The sequence below is a fragment of the Schistocerca gregaria genome, chromosome 2 (genome assembly GCF_023897955.1).
Source record: "Schistocerca gregaria isolate iqSchGreg1 chromosome 2, iqSchGreg1.2, whole genome shotgun sequence".
In the NCBI taxonomy this organism is placed as follows: Eukaryota; Metazoa; Arthropoda; class Insecta; order Orthoptera; family Acrididae; genus Schistocerca; species Schistocerca gregaria.
The window spans coordinates 1,015,760,797-1,015,773,706 of NC_064921.1; the positions used below are offsets into that span (position 1 = coordinate 1,015,760,797).

A 12,910-nucleotide genomic window follows, 5' to 3' on the forward strand; every position below is an offset into this window, starting at 1 on the left:
GCATTTATTTAATTTTTTAGTTACGATGTCAACATCAGCACGAGTTGTCTCTAAGGTATGGCGCACACAAGTAGTTTCCGTGGTGTAGCGGTTATCACGTCTGCCTAACACGCAAAAGGTCCCCGGTTCGATCCCGGGCGGAAACACTTTTTCATCATTAAAAACAAGACATAGTAACATGCATCTGCTTCCATCTGTACCCAAAAACCTTCGTAATCGCCTTCACACGTCGGATCAGAGTGTCAATTGCTCACATCAAATATGAAATTCATTTGATACTGCCGCCGAGCATTTTGCATCGACTCAGCCACTCATGTGCGATCAGTTTGCACAAAACGCTAGGGCTCGTCCGGGATTTGAACCCGGGACCTCCTGCACCCGAAGCAGGAATCATACCCCTAGACCAACGAGCCATCTGACATGGCGAATGACTATTATTTCAGTGCACTGGGTGCCTCGATGTGGTCCAGGGTGCTCTGGAAAGTCTCGTGTAGGCTGGCGGGATGGGGGCGGCGCGAATTCCCGCGGTCGGCGGCCTTCCTGGGCTATTGGTACCTTCATGTAGAGCTGCCGCTGGGCTCGCACTCCCTGCTGCTAAGAAAGTGATTGCTTTTGCTGCTATGACTTGCAATCACGACTGCGGGAAACGCCGCTATCTCGTTAGGGGTGCTACGGCAGACACCCTCTCGAGCACCCCGAAGACTTCTTGAGCCCTCGGCTGTAATGGTTTCCAGGCTGTCAAAAGAACCGTCGCGTGTGCATTCGCGGACGGGAGAGAGGCTGAGGTAATTTCGAGTGAACGGGGATGGACTCCTCCCGTCCGCAGTTTCCGTAGTGTAGCGGTTATCACGTCTGCTTTACACGCAGAAGGTCCCCGGTTCGATCCCGGGCGGGAACAGTATTTTCTTGCCTGTGTCGCATTGTACTCCAGTGAGCCACGTCATGTGAGGATCTTCTGCATGTACCTTTGTTATGCAAGAAGCGCATTTATTTAATTTTTTAGTTACGATGTCAACATCAGCACGAGTTGTCTCTAAGGTATGGCGCACACAAGTAGTTTCCGTGGTGTAGCGGTTATCACGTCTGCCTAACACGCAGAAGGTCCCCGGTTCGATCCCGGGCGGAAACACTTTTTCATCATTAAAAACAAGACATAGTAACATGCATCTGCTTCCATCTGTACCCAAAAACCTTCGTAATCGCCTTCACACGTCGGATCAGAGTGTCAATTGCTCACATCAAATATGAAATTCATTTGATACTGCCGCCGAGCATTTTGCATCGACTCAGCCACTCATGTGCGATCAGTTTGCACAAAACGCTAGGGCTCGTCCGGGATTTGAACCCGGGACCTCCTGCACCCGAAGCAGGAATCATACCCCTAGACCAACGAGCCATCTGACATGGCGAATGACTATTATTTCAGTGCACTGGGTGCCTCGATGTGGTCCAGGGTGCTCTGGAAAGTCTCGTGTAGGCTGGCGGGATGGGGGCGGCGCGAATTCCCGCGGTCGGCGGCCTTCCTGGGCTATTGGTACCTTCATGTAGAGCTGCCGCTGGGCTCGCACTCCCTGCTGCTAAGAAAGTGATTGCTTTTGCTGCTATGACTTGCAATCACGACTGCGGGAAACGCCGCTATCTCGTTAGGGGTGCTACGGCAGACACCCTCTCGAGCACCCCGAAGACTTCTTGAGCCCTCGGCTGTAATGGTTTCCAGGCTGTCAAAAGAACCGTCGCGTGTGCATTCGCGGACGGGAGAGAGGCTGAGGTAATTTCGAGTGAACGGGGATGGACTCCTCCCGTCCGCAGTTTCCGTAGTGTAGCGGTTATCACGTCTGCTTTACACGCAGAAGGTCCCCGGTTCGATCCCGGGCGGGAACAGTATTTTCTTGCCTGTGTCGCATTGTACTCCAGTGAGCCACGTCATGTGAGGATCTTCTGCATGTACCTTTGTTATGCAAGAAGCGCATTTATTTAATTTTTTAGTTACGATGTCAACATCAGCACGAGTTGTCTCTAAGGTATGGCGCACACAAGTAGTTTCCGTGGTGTAGCGGTTATCACGTCTGCCTAACACGCAGAAGGTCCCCGGTTCGATCCCGGGCGGAAACACTTTTTCATCATTAAAAACAAGACATAGTAACATGCATCTGCTTCCATCTGTACCCAAAAACCTTCGTAATCGCCTTCACACGTCGGATCAGAGTGTCAATTGCTCACATCAAATATGAAATTCATTTGATACTGCCGCCGAGCATTTTGCATCGACTCAGCCACTCATGTGCGATCAGTTTGCACAAAACGCTAGGGCTCGTCCGGGATTTGAACCCGGGACCTCCTGCACCCGAAGCAGGAATCATACCCCTAGACCAACGAGCCATCTGACATGGCGAATGACTATTATTTCAGTGCACTGGGTGCCTCGATGTGGTCCAGGGTGCTCTGGAAAGTCTCGTGTAGGCTGGCGGGATGGGGGCGGCGCGAATTCCCGCGGTCGGCGGCCTTCCTGGGCTATTGGTACCTTCATGTAGAGCTGCCGCTGGGCTCGCACTCCCTGCTGCTAAGAAAGTGATTGCTTTTGCTGCTATGACTTGCAATCACGACTGCGGGAAACGCCGCTATCTCGTTAGGGGTGCTACGGCAGACACCCTCTCGAGCACCCCGAAGACTTCTTGAGCCCTCGGCTGTAATGGTTTCCAGGCTGTCAAAAGAACCGTCGCGTGTGCATTCGCGGACGGGAGAGAGGCTGAGGTAATTTCGAGTGAACGGGGATGGACTCCTCCCGTCCGCAGTTTCCGTAGTGTAGCGGTTATCACGTCTGCTTTACACGCAGAAGGTCCCCGGTTCGATCCCGGGCGGGAACAGTATTTTCTTGCCTGTGTCGCATTGTACTCCAGTGAGCCACGTCATGTGAGGATCTTCTGCATGTACCGCTGGGCTCGCACTCCCTGCTGCTAAGAAAGTGATTGCTTTTGCTGCTATGACTTGCAATCACGACTGCGGGAAACGCCGCTATCTCGTTAGGGGTGCTACGGCAGACACCCTCTCGAGCACCCCGAAGACTTCTTGAGCCCTCGGCTGTAATGGTTTCCAGGCTGTCAAAAGAACCGTCGCGTGTGCATTCGCGGACGGGAGAGAGGCTGAGGTAATTTCGAGTGAACGGGGATGGACTCCTCCCGTCCGCAGTTTCCGTAGTGTAGCGGTTATCACGTCTGTTTTACACGCAGAAGGTCCCCGGTTCGATCCCGGGCGGGAACAGTATTTTCTTGCCTGTGTCGCATTGTACTCCAGTGAGCCACGTCATGTGAGGATCTTCTGCATGTACCTTTGTTATGCAAGAAGCGCATTTATTTAATTTTTTAGTTACGATGTCAACATCAGCACGAGTTGTCTCTAAGGTATGGCGCACACAAGTAGTTTCCGTGGTGTAGCGGTTATCACGTCTGCCTAACACGCAGAAGGTCCCCGGTTCGATCCCGGGCGGAAACACTTTTTCATCATTAAAAACAAGACATAGTAACATGCATCTGCTTCCATCTGTACCCAAAAACCTTCGTAATCGCCTTCACACGTCGGATCAGAGTGTCAATTGCTCACATCAAATATGAAATTCATTTGATACTGCCGCCGAGCATTTTGCATCGACTCAGCCACTCATGTGCGATCAGTTTGCACAAAACGCTAGGGCTCGTCCGGGATTTGAACCCGGGACCTCCTGCACCCGAAGCAGGAATCATACCCCTAGACCAACGAGCCATCTGACCTGGCGAATGACTATTATTTCAGTGCACTGGGTGCCTCGATGTGGTCCAGGGTGCTCTGGAAAGTCTCGTGTAGGCTGGCGGGATGGGGGCGGCGCGAATTCCCGCGGTCGGCGGCCTTCCTGGGCTATTGGTACCTTCATGTAGAGCTGCCGCTGGGCTCGCACTCCCTGCTGCTAAGAAAGTGATTGCTTTTGCTGCTATGACTTGCAATCACGACTGCGGGAAACGCCGCTATCTCGTTAGGGGTGCTACGGCAGACACCCTCTCGAGCACCCCGAAGACTTCTTGAGCCCTCGGCTGTAATGGTTTCCAGGCTGTCAAAAGAACCGTCGCGTGTGCATTCGCGGACGGGAGAGAGGCTGAGGTAATTTCGAGTGAACGGGGATGGACTCCTCCCGTCCGCAGTTTCCGTAGTGTAGCGGTTATCACGTCTGCTTTACACGCAGAAGGTCCCCGGTTCGATCCCGGGCGGGAACAGTATTTTCTTGCCTGTGTCGCATTGTACTCCAGTGAGCCACGTCATGTGAGGATCTTCTGCATGTACCTTTGTTATGCAAGAAGCGCATTTATTTAATTTTTTAGTTACGATGTCAACATCAGCACGAGTTGTCTCTAAGGTATGGCGCACATAAGTAGTTTCCGTGGTGTAGCGGTTATCACGTCTGCCTAACACGCAGAAGGTCCCCGGTTCGATCCCGGGCGGAAACACTTTTTCATCATTAAAAACAAGACATAGTAACATGCATCTGCTTCCATCTGTACCCAAAAACCTTCGTAATCGCCTTCACACGTCGGATCAGAGTGTCAATTGCTCACATCAAATATGAAATTCATTTGATACTGCCGCCGAGCATTTTGCATCGACTCAGCCACTCATGTGCGATCAGTTTGCACAAAACGCTAGGGCTCGTCCGGGATTTGAACCCGGGACCTCCTGCACCCGAAGCAGGAATCATACCCCTAGACCAACGAGCCATCTGACATGGCGAATGACTATTATTTCAGTGCACTGGGTGCCTCGATGTGGTCCAGGGTGCTCTGGAAAGTCTCGTGTAGGCTGGCGGGATGGGGGCGGCGCGAATTCCCGCGGTCGGCGGCCTTCCTGGGCTATTGGTACCTTCATGTAGAGCTGCCGCTGGGCTCGCACTCCCTGCTGCTAAGAAAGTGATTGCTTTTGCTGCTATGACTTGCAATCACGACTGCGGGAAACGCCGCTATCTCGTTAGGGGTGCTACGGCAGACACCCTCTCGAGCACCCCGAAGACTTCTTGAGCCCTCGGCTGTAATGGTTTCCAGGCTGTCAAAAGAACCGTCGCGTGTGCATTCGCGGACGGGAGAGAGGCTGAGGTAATTTCGAGTGAACGGGGATGGACTCCTCCCGTCCGCAGTTTCCGTAGTGTAGCGGTTATCACGTCTGCTTTACACGCAGAAGGTCCCCGGTTCGATCCCGGGCGGGAACAGTATTTTCTTGCCTGTGTCGCATTGTACTCCAGTGAGCCACGTCATGTGAGGATCTTCTGCATGTACCTTTGTTATGCAAGAAGCGCATTTATTTAATTTTTTAGTTACGATGTCAACATCAGCACGAGTTGTCTCTAAGGTATGGCGCACACAAGTAGTTTCCGTGGTGTAGCGGTTATCACGTCTGCCTAACACGCAGAAGGTCCCCGGTTCGATCCCGGGCGGAAACACTTTTTCATCATTAAAAACAAGACATAGTAACATGCATCTGCTTCCATCTGTACCCAAAAACCTTCGTAATCGCCTTCACACGTCGGATCAGAGTGTCAATTGCTCACATCAAATATGAAATTCATTTGATACTGCCGCCGAGCATTTTGCATCGACTCAGCCACTCATGTGCGATCAGTTTGCACAAAACGCTAGGGCTCGTCCGGGATTTGAACCCGGGACCTCCTGCACCCGAAGCAGGAATCATACCCCTAGACCAACGAGCCATCTGACATGGCGAATGACTATTATTTCAGTGCACTGGGTGCCTCGATGTGGTCCAGGGTGCTCTGGAAAGTCTCGTGTAGGCTGGCGGGATGGGGGCGGCGCGAATTCCCGCGGTCGGCGGCCTTCCTGGGCTATTGGTACCTTCATGTAGAGCTGCCGCTGGGCTCGCACTCCCTGCTGCTAAGAAAGTGATTGCTTTTGCTGCTATGACTTGCAATCACGACTGCGGGAAACGCCGCTATCTCGTTAGGGGTGCTACGGCAGACACCCTCTCGAGCACCCCGAAGACTTCTTGAGCCCTCGGCTGTAATGGTTTCCAGGCTGTCAAAAGAACCGTCGCGTGTGCATTCGCGGACGGGAGAGAGGCTGAGGTAATTTCGAGTGAACGGGGATGGACTCCTCCCGTCCGCAGTTTCCGTAGTGTAGCGGTTATCACGTCTGCTTTACACGCAGAAGGTCCCCGGTTCGATCCCGGGCGGGAACAGTATTTTCTTGCCTGTGTCGCATTGTACTCCAGTGAGCCACGTCATGTGAGGATCTTCTGCATGTACCTTTGTTATGCAAGAAGCGCATTTATTTAATTTTTTAGTTACGATGTCAACATCAGCACGAGTTGTCTCTAAGGTATGGCGCACACAAGTAGTTTCCGTGGTGTAGCGGTTATCACGTCTGCCTAACACGCAGAAGGTCCCCGGTTCGATCCCGGGCGGAAACACTTTTTCATCATTAAAAACAAGACATAGTAACATGCATCTGCTTCCATCTGTACCCAAAAACCTTCGTAATCGCCTTCACACGTCGGATCAGAGTGTCAATTGCTCACATCAAATATGAAATTCATTTGATACTGCCGCCGAGCATTTTGCATCGACTCAGCCACTCATGTGCGATCAGTTTGCACAAAACGCTAGGGCTCGTCCGGGATTTGAACCCGGGACCTCCTGCACCCGAAGCAGGAATCATACCCCTAGACCAACGAGCCATCTGACCTGGCGAATGACTATTATTTCAGTGCACTGGGTGCCTCGATGTGGTCCAGGGTGCTCTGGAAAGTCTCGTGTAGGCTGGCGGGATGGGGGCGGCGCGAATTCCCGCGGTCGGCGGCCTTCCTGGGCTATTGGTACCTTCATGTAGAGCTGCCGCTGGGCTCGCACTCCCTGCTGCTAAGAAAGTGATTGCTTTTGCTGCTATGACTTGCAATCACGACTGCGGGAAACGCCGCTATCTCGTTAGGGGTGCTACGGCAGACACCCTCTCGAGCACCCCGAAGACTTCTTGAGCCCTCGGCTGTAATGGTTTCCAGGCTGTCAAAAGAACCGTCGCGTGTGCATTCGCGGACGGGAGAGAGGCTGAGGTAATTTCGAGTGAACGGGGATGGACTCCTCCCGTCCGCAGTTTCCGTAGTGTAGCGGTTATCACGTCTGCTTTACACGCAGAAGGTCCCCGGTTCGATCCCGGGCGGGAACAGTATTTTCTTGCCTGTGTCGCATTGTACTCCAGTGAGCCACGTCATGTGAGGATCTTCTGCATGTACCTTTGTTATGCAAGAAGCGCATTTATTTAATTTTTTAGTTACGATGTCAACATCAGCACGAGTTGTCTCTAAGGTATGGCGCACACAAGTAGTTTCCGTGGTGTAGCGGTTATCACGTCTGCCTAACACGCAGAAGGTCCCCGGTTCGATCCCGGGCGGAAACACTTTTTCATCATTAAAAACAAGACATAGTAACATGCATCTGCTTCCATCTGTACCCAAAAACCTTCGTAATCGCCTTCACACGTCGGATCAGAGTGTCAATTGCTCACATCAAATATGAAATTCATTTGATACTGCCGCCGAGCATTTTGCATCGACTCAGCCACTCATGTGCGATCAGTTTGCACAAAACGCTAGGGCTCGTCCGGGATTTGAACCCGGGACCTCCTGCACCCGAAGCAGGAATCATACCCCTAGACCAACGAGCCATCTGACATGGCGAATGACTATTATTTCAGTGCACTGGGTGCCTCGATGTGGTCCAGGGTGCTCTGGAAAGTCTCGTGTAGGCTGGCGGGATGGGGGCGGCGCGAATTCCCGCGGTCGGCGGCCTTCCTGGGCTATTGGTACCTTCATGTAGAGCTGCCGCTGGGCTCGCACTCCCTGCTGCTAAGAAAGTGATTGCTTTTGCTGCTATGACTTGCAATCACGACTGCGGGAAACGCCGCTATCTCGTTAGGGGTGCTACGGCAGACACCCTCTCGAGCACCCCGAAGACTTCTTGAGCCCTCGGCTGTAATGGTTTCCAGGCTGTCAAAAGAACCGTCGCGTGTGCATTCGCGGACGGGAGAGAGGCTGAGGTAATTTCGAGTGAACGGGGATGGACTCCTCCCGTCCGCAGTTTCCGTAGTGTAGCGGTTATCACGTCTGCTTTACACGCAGAAGGTCCCCGGTTCGATCCCGGGCGGGAACAGTATTTTCTTGCCTGTGTCGCATTGTACTCCAGTGAGCCACGTCATGTGAGGATCTTCTGCATGTACCTTTGTTATGCAAGAAGCGCATTTATTTAATTTTTTAGTTACGATGTCAACATCAGCACGAGTTGTCTCTAAGGTATGGCGCACACAAGTAGTTTCCGTGGTGTAGCGGTTATCACGTCTGCCTAACACGCAGAAGGTCCCCGGTTCGATCCCGGGCGGAAACACTTTTTCATCATTAAAAACAAGACATAGTAACATGCATCTGCTTCCATCTGTACCCAAAAACCTTCGTAATCGCCTTCACACGTCGGATCAGAGTGTCAATTGCTCACATCAAATATGAAATTCATTTGATACTGCCGCCGAGCATTTTGCATCGACTCAGCCACTCATGTGCGATCAGTTTGCACAAAACGCTAGGGCTCGTCCGGGATTTGAACCCGGGACCTCCTGCACCCGAAGCAGGAATCATACCCCTAGACCAACGAGCCATCTGACATGGCGAATGACTATTATTTCAGTGCACTGGGTGCCTCGATGTGGTCCAGGGTGCTCTGGAAAGTCTCGTGTAGGCTGGCGGGATGGGGGCGGCGCGAATTCCCGCGGTCGGCGGCCTTCCTGGGCTATTGGTACCTTCATGTAGAGCTGCCGCTGGGCTCGCACTCCCTGCTGCTAAGAAAGTGATTGCTTTTGCTGCTATGACTTGCAATCACGACTGCGGGAAACGCCGCTATCTCGTTAGGGGTGCTACGGCAGACACCCTCTCGAGCACCCCGAAGACTTCTTGAGCCCTCGGCTGTAATGGTTTCCAGGCTGTCAAAAGAACCGTCGCGTGTGCATTCGCGGACGGGAGAGAGGCTGAGGTAATTTCGAGTGAACGGGGATGGACTCCTCCCGTCCGCAGTTTCCGTAGTGTAGCGGTTATCACGTCTGCTTTACACGCAGAAGGTCCCCGGTTCGATCCCGGGCGGGAACAGTATTTTCTTGCCTGTGTCGCATTGTACTCCAGTGAGCCACGTCATGTGAGGATCTTCTGCATGTACCTTTGTTATGCAAGAAGCGCATTTATTTAATTTTTTAGTTACGATGTCAACATCAGCACGAGTTGTCTCTAAGGTATGGCGCACACAAGTAGTTTCCGTGGTGTAGCGGTTATCACGTCTGCCTAACACGCAGAAGGTCCCCGGTTCGATCCCGGGCGGAAACACTTTTTCATCATTAAAAACAAGACATAGTAACATGCATCTGCTTCCATCTGTACCCAAAAACCTTCGTAATCGCCTTCACACGTCGGATCAGAGTGTCAATTGCTCACATCAAATATGAAATTCATTTGATACTGCCGCCGAGCATTTTGCATCGACTCAGCCACTCATGTGCGATCAGTTTGCACAAAACGCTAGGGCTCGTCCGGGATTTGAACCCGGGACCTCCTGCACCCGAAGCAGGAATCATACCCCTAGACCAACGAGCCATCTGACATGGCGAATGACTATTATTTCAGTGCACTGGGTGCCTCGATGTGGTCCAGGGTGCTCTGGAAAGTCTCGTGTAGGCTGGCGGGATGGGGGCGGCGCGAATTCCCGCGGTCGGCGGCCTTCCTGGGCTATTGGTACCTTCATGTAGAGCTGCCGCTGGGCTCGCACTCCCTGCTGCTAAGAAAGTGATTGCTTTTGCTGCTATGACTTGCAATCACGACTGCGGGAAACGCCGCTATCTCGTTAGGGGTGCTACGGCAGACACCCTCTCGAGCACCCCGAAGACTTCTTGAGCCCTCGGCTGTAATGGTTTCCAGGCTGTCAAAAGAACCGTCGCGTGTGCATTCGCGGACGGGAGAGAGGCTGAGGTAATTTCGAGTGAACGGGGATGGACTCCTCCCGTCCGCAGTTTCCGTAGTGTAGCGGTTATCACGTCTGCTTTACACGCAGAAGGTCCCCGGTTCGATCCCGGGCGGGAACAGTATTTTCTTGCCTGTGTCGCATTGTACTCCAGTGAGCCACGTCATGTGAGGATCTTCTGCATGTACCGCTGGGCTCGCACTCCCTGCTGCTAAGAAAGTGATTGCTTTTGCTGCTATGACTTGCAATCACGACTGCGGGAAACGCCGCTATCTCGTTAGGGGTGCTACGGCAGACACCCTCTCGAGCACCCCGAAGACTTCTTGAGCCCTCGGCTGTAATGGTTTCCAGGCTGTCAAAAGAACCGTCGCGTGTGCATTCGCGGACGGGAGAGAGGCTGAGGTAATTTCGAGTGAACGGGGATGGACTCCTCCCGTCCGCAGTTTCCGTAGTGTAGCGGTTATCACGTCTGTTTTACACGCAGAAGGTCCCCGGTTCGATCCCGGGCGGGAACAGTATTTTCTTGCCTGTGTCGCATTGTACTCCAGTGAGCCACGTCATGTGAGGATCTTCTGCATGTACCTTTGTTATGCAAGAAGCGCATTTATTTAATTTTTTAGTTACGATGTCAACATCAGCACGAGTTGTCTCTAAGGTATGGCGCACACAAGTAGTTTCCGTGGTGTAGCGGTTATCACGTCTGCCTAACACGCAGAAGGTCCCCGGTTCGATCCCGGGCGGAAACACTTTTTCATCATTAAAAACAAGACATAGTAACATGCATCTGCTTCCATCTGTACCCAAAAACCTTCGTAATCGCCTTCACACGTCGGATCAGAGTGTCAATTGCTCACATCAAATATGAAATTCATTTGATACTGCCGCCGAGCATTTTGCATCGACTCAGCCACTCATGTGCGATCAGTTTGCACAAAACGCTAGGGCTCGTCCGGGATTTGAACCCGGGACCTCCTGCACCCGAAGCAGGAATCATACCCCTAGACCAACGAGCCATCTGACCTGGCGAATGACTATTATTTCAGTGCACTGGGTGCCTCGATGTGGTCCAGGGTGCTCTGGAAAGTCTCGTGTAGGCTGGCGGGATGGGGGCGGCGCGAATTCCCGCGGTCGGCGGCCTTCCTGGGCTATTGGTACCTTCATGTAGAGCTGCCGCTGGGCTCGCACTCCCTGCTGCTAAGAAAGTGATTGCTTTTGCTGCTATGACTTGCAATCACGACTGCGGGAAACGCCGCTATCTCGTTAGGGGTGCTACGGCAGACACCCTCTCGAGCACCCCGAAGACTTCTTGAGCCCTCGGCTGTAATGGTTTCCAGGCTGTCAAAAGAACCGTCGCGTGTGCATTCGCGGACGGGAGAGAGGCTGAGGTAATTTCGAGTGAACGGGGATGGACTCCTCCCGTCCGCAGTTTCCGTAGTGTAGCGGTTATCACGTCTGCTTTACACGCAGAAGGTCCCCGGTTCGATCCCGGGCGGGAACAGTATTTTCTTGCCTGTGTCGCATTGTACTCCAGTGAGCCACGTCATGTGAGGATCTTCTGCATGTACCTTTGTTATGCAAGAAGCGCATTTATTTAATTTTTTAGTTACGATGTCAACATCAGCACGAGTTGTCTCTAAGGTATGGCGCACACAAGTAGTTTCCGTGGTGTAGCGGTTATCACGTCTGCCTAACACGCAGAAGGTCCCCGGTTCGATCCCGGGCGGAAACACTTTTTCATCATTAAAAACAAGACATAGTAACATGCATCTGCTTCCATCTGTACCCAAAAACCTTCGTAATCGCCTTCACACGTCGGATCAGAGTGTCAATTGCTCACATCAAATATGAAATTCATTTGATACTGCCGCCGAGCATTTTGCATCGACTCAGCCACTCATGTGCGATCAGTTTGCACAAAACGCTAGGGCTCGTCCGGGATTTGAACCCGGGACCTCCTGCACCTGAAGCAGGAATCATACCCCTAGACCAACGAGCCATCTGACATGGCGAATGACTATTATTTCAGTGCACTGGGTGCCTCGATGTGGTCCAGGGTGCTCTGGAAAGTCTCGTGTAGGCTGGCGGGATGGGGGCGGCGCGAATTCCCGCGGTCGGCGGCCTTCCTGGGCTATTGGTACCTTCATGTAGAGCTGCCGCTGGGCTCGCACTCCCTGCTGCTAAGAAAGTGATTGCTTTTGCTGCTATGACTTGCAATCACGACTGCGGGAAACGCCGCTATCTCGTTAGGGGTGCTACGGCAGACACCCTCTCGAGCACCCCGAAGACTTCTTGAGCCCTCGGCTGTAATGGTTTCCAGGCTGTCAAAAGAACCGTCGCGTGTGCATTCGCGGACGGGAGAGAGGCTGAGGTAATTTCGAGTGAACGGGGATGGACTCCTCCCGTCCGCAGTTTCCGTAGTGTAGCGGTTATCACGTCTGCTTTACACGCAGAAGGTCACCGGTTCGATCCCGGGCGGGAACAGTATTTTCTTGCCTGTGTCGCATTGTACTCCAGTGAGCCACGTCATGTGAGGATCTTCTGCATGTACCTTTGTTATGCAAGAAGCGCATTTATTTAATTTTTTAGTTACGATGTCAACATCAGCACGAGTTGTCTCTAAGGTATGGCGCACACAAGTAGTTTCCGTGGTGTAGCGGTTATCACGTCTGCCTAACACGCAGAAGGTCCCCGGTTCGATCCCGGGCGGAAACACTTTTTCATCATTAAAAACAAGACATAGTAACATGCATCTGCTTCCATCTGTACCCAAAAACCTTCGTAATCGCCTTCACACGTCGGATCAGAGTGTCAATTGCTCACATCAAATATGAAATTCATTTGATACTGCCGCCGAGCATTTTGCATCGACTCAGCCACTCATGTGCGATCAGT

General features: G+C 52.5%; 39 non-coding genes across 39 annotated transcripts; 27 read left to right on the forward strand and 12 right to left on the reverse strand.

Moving 5' to 3' along the window:
- The first annotated feature begins 73 nt into the window (after positions 1-73).
- Trnav-aac (transfer RNA valine (anticodon AAC)) lies at positions 74-146 on the forward strand. Its single transcript has one exon. It is a non-coding gene; the product is annotated as a tRNA-Val (tRNA).
- Positions 147-341: 195 nt separating this feature from the next.
- Trnap-cgg (transfer RNA proline (anticodon CGG)) lies at positions 342-413 on the reverse strand. The gene has a single exon. It is a non-coding gene; the product is annotated as a tRNA-Pro (tRNA).
- A 412-nt stretch (positions 414-825) lies between these two features.
- Trnav-uac (transfer RNA valine (anticodon UAC)) lies at positions 826-898 on the forward strand. The gene has a single exon. It is a non-coding gene; the product is annotated as a tRNA-Val (tRNA).
- Positions 899-1,056: 158 nt separating this feature from the next.
- Positions 1,057-1,129, forward strand: Trnav-aac (transfer RNA valine (anticodon AAC)). The gene has a single exon. It is a non-coding gene; the product is annotated as a tRNA-Val (tRNA).
- Positions 1,130-1,324: 195 nt separating this feature from the next.
- Trnap-cgg (transfer RNA proline (anticodon CGG)) lies at positions 1,325-1,396 on the reverse strand. The gene has a single exon. It is a non-coding gene; the product is annotated as a tRNA-Pro (tRNA).
- A 412-nt stretch (positions 1,397-1,808) lies between these two features.
- On the forward strand, positions 1,809-1,881 carry Trnav-uac (transfer RNA valine (anticodon UAC)). Its single transcript has one exon. It is a non-coding gene; the product is annotated as a tRNA-Val (tRNA).
- A 158-nt stretch (positions 1,882-2,039) lies between these two features.
- Positions 2,040-2,112, forward strand: Trnav-aac (transfer RNA valine (anticodon AAC)). Its single transcript has one exon. It is a non-coding gene; the product is annotated as a tRNA-Val (tRNA).
- Positions 2,113-2,307: 195 nt separating this feature from the next.
- On the reverse strand, positions 2,308-2,379 carry Trnap-cgg (transfer RNA proline (anticodon CGG)). Its single transcript has one exon. It is a non-coding gene; the product is annotated as a tRNA-Pro (tRNA).
- Positions 2,380-2,791: 412 nt separating this feature from the next.
- Positions 2,792-2,864, forward strand: Trnav-uac (transfer RNA valine (anticodon UAC)). Its single transcript has one exon. It is a non-coding gene; the product is annotated as a tRNA-Val (tRNA).
- A 321-nt stretch (positions 2,865-3,185) lies between these two features.
- Positions 3,186-3,258, forward strand: Trnav-uac (transfer RNA valine (anticodon UAC)). The gene has a single exon. It is a non-coding gene; the product is annotated as a tRNA-Val (tRNA).
- A 158-nt stretch (positions 3,259-3,416) lies between these two features.
- Positions 3,417-3,489, forward strand: Trnav-aac (transfer RNA valine (anticodon AAC)). The gene has a single exon. It is a non-coding gene; the product is annotated as a tRNA-Val (tRNA).
- Positions 3,490-3,684: 195 nt separating this feature from the next.
- Trnap-cgg (transfer RNA proline (anticodon CGG)) lies at positions 3,685-3,756 on the reverse strand. Its single transcript has one exon. It is a non-coding gene; the product is annotated as a tRNA-Pro (tRNA).
- Positions 3,757-4,168: 412 nt separating this feature from the next.
- Positions 4,169-4,241, forward strand: Trnav-uac (transfer RNA valine (anticodon UAC)). The gene has a single exon. It is a non-coding gene; the product is annotated as a tRNA-Val (tRNA).
- Positions 4,242-4,399: 158 nt separating this feature from the next.
- On the forward strand, positions 4,400-4,472 carry Trnav-aac (transfer RNA valine (anticodon AAC)). Its single transcript has one exon. It is a non-coding gene; the product is annotated as a tRNA-Val (tRNA).
- Positions 4,473-4,667: 195 nt separating this feature from the next.
- Positions 4,668-4,739, reverse strand: Trnap-cgg (transfer RNA proline (anticodon CGG)). The gene has a single exon. It is a non-coding gene; the product is annotated as a tRNA-Pro (tRNA).
- A 412-nt stretch (positions 4,740-5,151) lies between these two features.
- On the forward strand, positions 5,152-5,224 carry Trnav-uac (transfer RNA valine (anticodon UAC)). The gene has a single exon. It is a non-coding gene; the product is annotated as a tRNA-Val (tRNA).
- A 158-nt stretch (positions 5,225-5,382) lies between these two features.
- Positions 5,383-5,455, forward strand: Trnav-aac (transfer RNA valine (anticodon AAC)). Its single transcript has one exon. It is a non-coding gene; the product is annotated as a tRNA-Val (tRNA).
- A 195-nt stretch (positions 5,456-5,650) lies between these two features.
- On the reverse strand, positions 5,651-5,722 carry Trnap-cgg (transfer RNA proline (anticodon CGG)). The gene has a single exon. It is a non-coding gene; the product is annotated as a tRNA-Pro (tRNA).
- A 412-nt stretch (positions 5,723-6,134) lies between these two features.
- Positions 6,135-6,207, forward strand: Trnav-uac (transfer RNA valine (anticodon UAC)). Its single transcript has one exon. It is a non-coding gene; the product is annotated as a tRNA-Val (tRNA).
- Positions 6,208-6,365: 158 nt separating this feature from the next.
- Positions 6,366-6,438, forward strand: Trnav-aac (transfer RNA valine (anticodon AAC)). Its single transcript has one exon. It is a non-coding gene; the product is annotated as a tRNA-Val (tRNA).
- Positions 6,439-6,633: 195 nt separating this feature from the next.
- On the reverse strand, positions 6,634-6,705 carry Trnap-cgg (transfer RNA proline (anticodon CGG)). The gene has a single exon. It is a non-coding gene; the product is annotated as a tRNA-Pro (tRNA).
- A 412-nt stretch (positions 6,706-7,117) lies between these two features.
- Positions 7,118-7,190, forward strand: Trnav-uac (transfer RNA valine (anticodon UAC)). Its single transcript has one exon. It is a non-coding gene; the product is annotated as a tRNA-Val (tRNA).
- Positions 7,191-7,348: 158 nt separating this feature from the next.
- Trnav-aac (transfer RNA valine (anticodon AAC)) lies at positions 7,349-7,421 on the forward strand. Its single transcript has one exon. It is a non-coding gene; the product is annotated as a tRNA-Val (tRNA).
- A 195-nt stretch (positions 7,422-7,616) lies between these two features.
- Trnap-cgg (transfer RNA proline (anticodon CGG)) lies at positions 7,617-7,688 on the reverse strand. Its single transcript has one exon. It is a non-coding gene; the product is annotated as a tRNA-Pro (tRNA).
- Positions 7,689-8,100: 412 nt separating this feature from the next.
- On the forward strand, positions 8,101-8,173 carry Trnav-uac (transfer RNA valine (anticodon UAC)). The gene has a single exon. It is a non-coding gene; the product is annotated as a tRNA-Val (tRNA).
- Positions 8,174-8,331: 158 nt separating this feature from the next.
- Trnav-aac (transfer RNA valine (anticodon AAC)) lies at positions 8,332-8,404 on the forward strand. Its single transcript has one exon. It is a non-coding gene; the product is annotated as a tRNA-Val (tRNA).
- A 195-nt stretch (positions 8,405-8,599) lies between these two features.
- Trnap-cgg (transfer RNA proline (anticodon CGG)) lies at positions 8,600-8,671 on the reverse strand. Its single transcript has one exon. It is a non-coding gene; the product is annotated as a tRNA-Pro (tRNA).
- A 412-nt stretch (positions 8,672-9,083) lies between these two features.
- On the forward strand, positions 9,084-9,156 carry Trnav-uac (transfer RNA valine (anticodon UAC)). The gene has a single exon. It is a non-coding gene; the product is annotated as a tRNA-Val (tRNA).
- A 158-nt stretch (positions 9,157-9,314) lies between these two features.
- Trnav-aac (transfer RNA valine (anticodon AAC)) lies at positions 9,315-9,387 on the forward strand. Its single transcript has one exon. It is a non-coding gene; the product is annotated as a tRNA-Val (tRNA).
- A 195-nt stretch (positions 9,388-9,582) lies between these two features.
- Trnap-cgg (transfer RNA proline (anticodon CGG)) lies at positions 9,583-9,654 on the reverse strand. The gene has a single exon. It is a non-coding gene; the product is annotated as a tRNA-Pro (tRNA).
- A 412-nt stretch (positions 9,655-10,066) lies between these two features.
- Trnav-uac (transfer RNA valine (anticodon UAC)) lies at positions 10,067-10,139 on the forward strand. The gene has a single exon. It is a non-coding gene; the product is annotated as a tRNA-Val (tRNA).
- Positions 10,140-10,460: 321 nt separating this feature from the next.
- On the forward strand, positions 10,461-10,533 carry Trnav-uac (transfer RNA valine (anticodon UAC)). Its single transcript has one exon. It is a non-coding gene; the product is annotated as a tRNA-Val (tRNA).
- Positions 10,534-10,691: 158 nt separating this feature from the next.
- On the forward strand, positions 10,692-10,764 carry Trnav-aac (transfer RNA valine (anticodon AAC)). The gene has a single exon. It is a non-coding gene; the product is annotated as a tRNA-Val (tRNA).
- Positions 10,765-10,959: 195 nt separating this feature from the next.
- On the reverse strand, positions 10,960-11,031 carry Trnap-cgg (transfer RNA proline (anticodon CGG)). The gene has a single exon. It is a non-coding gene; the product is annotated as a tRNA-Pro (tRNA).
- A 412-nt stretch (positions 11,032-11,443) lies between these two features.
- Trnav-uac (transfer RNA valine (anticodon UAC)) lies at positions 11,444-11,516 on the forward strand. Its single transcript has one exon. It is a non-coding gene; the product is annotated as a tRNA-Val (tRNA).
- A 158-nt stretch (positions 11,517-11,674) lies between these two features.
- On the forward strand, positions 11,675-11,747 carry Trnav-aac (transfer RNA valine (anticodon AAC)). The gene has a single exon. It is a non-coding gene; the product is annotated as a tRNA-Val (tRNA).
- A 195-nt stretch (positions 11,748-11,942) lies between these two features.
- Trnal-cag (transfer RNA leucine (anticodon CAG)) lies at positions 11,943-12,014 on the reverse strand. Its single transcript has one exon. It is a non-coding gene; the product is annotated as a tRNA-Leu (tRNA).
- A 412-nt stretch (positions 12,015-12,426) lies between these two features.
- Positions 12,427-12,499, forward strand: Trnav-uac (transfer RNA valine (anticodon UAC)). Its single transcript has one exon. It is a non-coding gene; the product is annotated as a tRNA-Val (tRNA).
- A 158-nt stretch (positions 12,500-12,657) lies between these two features.
- Trnav-aac (transfer RNA valine (anticodon AAC)) lies at positions 12,658-12,730 on the forward strand. Its single transcript has one exon. It is a non-coding gene; the product is annotated as a tRNA-Val (tRNA).
- The last annotated feature ends 180 nt before the right edge of the window (positions 12,731-12,910 follow it).